Source organism: Gekko japonicus, unplaced genomic scaffold, assembly GCF_001447785.1.
Source record: "Gekko japonicus isolate JY-2015 unplaced genomic scaffold, Gekko_japonicus_V1.1 scaffold4064, whole genome shotgun sequence".
NCBI lineage: Eukaryota > Metazoa > Chordata > Lepidosauria > Squamata > Gekkonidae > Gekko > Gekko japonicus.
The window spans coordinates 6,407-11,895 of NW_015164322.1; the positions used below are offsets into that span (position 1 = coordinate 6,407).

General features: G+C 48.2%; 1 long non-coding RNA gene across 1 annotated transcript; it reads right to left on the reverse strand.

Annotated features, from left to right (window-relative positions):
* Positions 1-5,131, reverse strand: LOC107108412. Its single transcript, XR_001482440.1, has 3 exons — positions 5,064-5,131; positions 3,019-3,086; positions 1-61 (listed from the first exon to the last, which is right to left on the reverse strand). It is a non-coding gene; the product is annotated as an uncharacterized LOC107108412 (long non-coding RNA).
* Positions 5,132-5,489: the final 358 nt, after the last annotated feature.

Here is a 5,489-nt window from a genome sequence, read left to right on the forward strand (position 1 = left end):
AAGATCTTTCTGGTAGTTGCAGACAGCGTTCATAGTCACACCATTTCCGGTCTGTGCGGCCCTAAGAAAACGCAAATGTGTGTTAGTGCACGCTGGGAAAGAGGAGGCTGCCCGCTTTACTGAGGCCACGGCAGGAGGCAGAACATCTCCAGGTCCACAGAGAACCTTCTTGATCAGTGAGTAAAATGCAGTAGGAGGTCCTCATTCGCTCCACCATCCACGCTATGACAGGACAGGACAGTGGGCTCTCACTACAGAGAGGGACAGAGGAGCAAATCTCTAGAAAGGCTGTCTGATTTTGCAAGCACTCCAGCTGAAATCAAGAACCACCATTTTTATTTCGCTTGTCCCTCGTGCGGACAGACGGTAATTCTTAATTTTTGCCATTTTCTCTCTCTCTCTCTCTCTCTTTTCCTACAAAACGTGTGAACTTTTTGACATGACTGGCACTTCAGTAAATCTGTATTAAAAATTATATGTTAATGTCTCTCAAAAAGGATATCGTGGTCATGGGCGAAGATGCAGAAAAGCGCGACCAAAATGATCCGGGGAGGGGAATACCTTTGTTGTTAGTGTCAGGAGGATCGCTGTGTTGGTCAGCAGAAGAAGATCTAGATTTGAGTCCAGTCGCACCTGAGAGCCCAATGAAATTTTCAAAGTAGAAACTTTCAAGAGTCAAAACTCCCTTTGTCAGATAAGCCTGAGCCTGGCGAAGAGAGATCTGACTCTTCATAGCTTATACCCTGAAATGCTTGTTGGTCTCTTTGTAATGATTTCATGTTTTGGGGTGTGTGTTTCTTTAAATGTTTAGTTTGACTGCAGTAATGTAAAGAGAGTGATAGAGGGAGACAAGTGTGATGTGATTGGCTGATGACTGAGAGTGTGGGAGGAGGGGTGTCTCTGAGAGGATTCTGTGTGTGACATTTGGAGAGAGATCATAGTCTGTGTGACTATGGGACCGATTTCCGCACTCGCTCTTCCCTTTGCCCCGATCCTACGTGTCAATTTCTCACTATGTTACGCGGCAGCATTTTGCCCCACAACTTCACCTGATTTCCTCCGTGTCTACTCAATCCTGTTTTTTGAGGATTGAGTAGATGCGGGGAAAATCGGGCGAAGTGTGACATTGACACGTAGGATTGGGGCAAAGGGAAGAGCGAGCACGGAGCAGCAGCTTGTGGGAAATCGGCCTGGGCGTTTTTGAGTCTAGTCTGTGTGAATAAGACAAACAGTTTAGTCTGTATGAATATGAGAGTTGGAGTCTATTCCGTGTGAATAAGACAAAGAGTTCAGCCTGTGTGGCTATATATATGAGAGAGAGAGATTAGACTGACTGTCTAAGCCTGTCAGAGTGGAGCTTTGGTGTATGAGAGACTGTGTGTGATGCCAAGCCTTGTCAGTTATATTTTCTATTTTTAACAACAGTTCAAAAATACCCAGAAATCTATTTTGTTCTTATATAAATAAATCATTATTTGTTTAAACTTATCCCAGGAATCAGAACAGTCCTTCTTCAGGGCCACATAGTCCTCTGAGGCGCCCAGACACTGGGTCATTCTACCAAAATAGAGATATTTGGAATTTTTAATTCCTGGTGGCAGCTGAAAACTACTAAATTCATGTACACAGAGTGTGTTTTAAAGGAGAAACAGTCTCCCCAATAAGTGAGGATGCCACAGTCTCTATGGTGCTACTGTTCTCGAATCTAGACCTTAGCTATTGCTGTTTCTTTTATTATTTAGAATATATACTGCCTGTCCAAAGCCCTGCTTCAGCCACTTAAGAAGAAAGGCTGAAGCGTCTGGGGCTTTTACTCTGGAGGAAGGACACTGCGTTGGCTTCATTTGTTAAACCGGCTTAGAATTTTAGAACCTAGTCGATGAGGGGAATTATTGTTCCACGTTTTGTAAATCAGCAGCATTAAACTAGGGTGTTATAGGGGCTAGCGTTTCAGGTTGGGCATGGTGAGATGCGAGTTCAAATCTCCACTTGGTAGTTTTGCCAACCCGCAGGTGGGGCCTGAAGTTCTCTTGGGATTACAACTGATGTCTTGGTGACAGGGATCAGCTCCCCTGGAAGAAATGGAAGCTTCAGAGGGTGGACTCTGGGTGTGGTCACACTGGCGGCTTGGTGCGACATACCGGTTTGAGGGGATATCATCCAGACAGCACACCCTGCGGCAGGTTACAAACGTGGACAAGCATCCAAATTACTGCAGTGCCCCGGCCACGGAGCGCACTGCCTGGTCATTTCTTAAAATGCAGGTGGGTGCATGTGCGCACATGCATGCACATATGTGCTCATATGCATGCATATGTGCAGGTGCACACATACACATATAGGAAAAAACTTTTTAAAAAACCCCACCCTAGCGGCGGGAACAGATCTGCGGGTTCAGACCGCCAATCTATTCTGCGCATGCTCCCCTGCATTCGAACATCCGGCCATGCGCAATGAATGCGTGAGGAACCAAAAGCACCACTTGTGATGTGGTGCCTTTTAACCTGGCTCCAAGTCATCCTACGACGTGGTGAGTGTGCCTGGGGAACGCCTGACAGATATGGCTGTGTGACCGCACCCGTTTGATCCGGAGGGTAGGGCTGGCAACATCAGGCCAAACTGCTCGTGTGATCACACCCTCTGTGACGTCATATCCCTCCCCAAACTCCACTCTCCCCAGGCTCTGCCTCTAAATCTGCAGGAATTTCCCAGCCTGGAGCTGGCAACCCAGCCATGAAGCTCTTGGGGTGACCGTAGGCCAGTTGCTCGCTTTCTCTCTTCCCTGCTTCACTGCACGAAAACATCCCAAAAAATATGACGGAGACTTTTTGTACAGAAACGTTTTCACCAGAGGGAACTGCGGTGTTCATTGTTAAAGCCGGCCCTCCTTTGAGGGACTTCTCTAGATTTTGCCTTTTGAATTGTTTGTGTCTGGTACCCCACATTTCCCTCTGCACTGTTTGGGGTTTTTTAAGATTGGTTATAGCACCGCCCTACAGCTTCGGCACAGCCTCTTACCGAAAGTTCTCCACTTGGCACCGAATGAATGCGGGCCCGATGCTGGTGTTATTGAGAATGGGCTCCATCTGGGAACGAAAAGATAAGAGTGTGAATTTGTGACATACACCGGGGGTGGGGGGAGCAAGAAGGAAGGGAGGCAGGGAGGGTCTGTTCACAAATCAAGATGGAAGAACCGAGTTCTGATACTCCCCTTGGACTGCAACGTGGAAAACAGTAGACAATTATCCAGGGCTTTTGGGGGGGGGAGGTGCCAGAACTCTCAAGAGGGAAACAAAATTTTCGATCTGTATACTGAAAACTCATGAACTTTTAAATATTTTTTAAAAGAATTTTGTCAAAGAGGTTCCAGAACTCGGTTCCGGCGCGCTCCCCCAGGAAAAAAAAGCCTGGAGTGATCTATACATCGGATAGCCCAAATATTCAGATTTCAGCAAACCAGGGCAAATCCCAGGTTTGCAGAAACACAAAACAATGTTTTTAAAAAACACCTCGGAGTAACCCCTGCCCCAAACCTCACCAAGCGAAGTCTACCCATGTGCAGACCTTGTAGGGAGGAGAAGTCAGACGAGGTACACGAAGCTACGTTGTACTGAATCAGACCCCTTGGCTCATCAAGATCAGTATTGTCTACTCAGACTGGCAGCGGCTCTCAGACAGACATCTTTCATATTGCCTACTGCCTGGTCTTTTTAACTGGAGATGCCGGGGATTGAAACTGGGAGCTTTTGCACACAAAGCAGAGGCTCTTCCCCTGTGCCACAGCGCCCCCTAGCCGTAGCAATCCAAAAGGAAGCATCAAACCACGGAGGCAATAGCCACTGAGAGCTTCCTCCTCCCCCACAACTGCTTCTTCCCTCACTTTACTGTGCCTGAAAGTGGACAAGCAGGAGAGAAGGTGGATGAATGGGTGGGAGGACCGGGCAGAAGGAAACTGGAGGCAAGAGAGGGGGAACTGGGGGTCCAGCGGGGAGAAGGATCAGGTCCGAACGTTCTGGTGGTCCATGGCCCCAAAGATATCCAGCTGGCCTTGACCAGGGCCAGGGCCTTTTCAGCCTGGTGAAACTCCCTGCCGAATGACATCCGTGCCCTGCCCGACTTCTCAACGTTCCACTGGGCATGTAAGGCAGAGATGTTCCGCCAGGCCTTCAGCTGAGTCCAGCGATGGCTCCTTACATCTACCTGGCACACACACCCCTCCCCTCCATGACTGAACGCTAGCACTGCCATCTTGTCTTGAAACATTTTCAATGCTTAAATGCCTCTGAACGTTTATTTAATATTGGGATTTTTGATGGTTTCAATCGATTTCATAATGTATTGAATTAATTGTTGTAAACCGCCCTGAGCCCCGCAAAAGCGGGGAAGGGCGGTTAAGAAATCTAATTTAATTATAAATAAATAAATATCCCCACGTTTTGTGGCTTCATGAGTCCCCCCGCTTGCTGTGTGCAAACATGCTGCTCTGAGCTCAGACATCACGACTCTCATGAATAGGTGGAGCTGTTGTATAGCACTGGATCTTATCCACTGCCATCTACTCTGGTAGGGAGCAATGTTCCCTCTAAGCTGTGGAGTCCTGTGAGCAAAAATTCTACTTTGTGAGCTACTGGCACTAAAGCTGTGAGCGAGTGATTTGGCTACTGCATAAATTAGTTTGCTCTGGAGCCCTCCTTCCTGAGCTAAGACATAAATGTGTGAGCTGGAGGCTAAAAAACCTGTGAGCTAGCTCACACTAACTCAGCTTAGAGGGAACACTGGTAGGGAGTGATTCTCCGGGGCAAAGAGAGTTCTTAAACTTTTACCTTGAGATGCCAGGGGATTGAACCCGGGACCACAAACCATGCGCTGTGCGCTGAGGCACAGCTCCCCACCTTGCACATTAGGTTTTTAATGCTCGTGGTAAACTGTTTTCTAAGAAAGACTATAAATGCTGAACTAAATTACGTATGCAAATGCAGAGCTCCCATTTTTGACAGCAGGCCCCACGTTTCCCTGAAAGCTTTAGCACTGCCCTACGAGGAGGAGTAGGATGTGACACTTACATAATATAGCATGACTCTTTCTGTGGAGTTGAACTTTCGGGATCCACGCATTCCTAGGTCCCTTGTATAACGCAGGTTGGTGAAAGTGCAGTTCACGGTGAAATGCCCAACAGTTGGAGTCCTGGGGGTGGTGGTGGTGGTGGTGGTGGTGGTGGTGGTAGGGGCAGCAGTGACATCTGGAAGAGAGGAGAATGCCAGTTTCGGGATAGAAATAAGAACATAAGAGGAGCCCTGCTGGATCAGACCAGAAGTCCATCTAGTCCAGCATCCTGTCCCACACAGCGGCCAGCCAGTTCCTCTGGACAGCCAGCAACAGGGCAGAGAGGCCGAGGCCTTCCCTGATAAGAACATAAGAGGAGCCCTGCTGGATCAGACCAGTGGTCCATCTAGTCCAGCATCCTGTCCCACACAGCGGCCAGCCAGTTC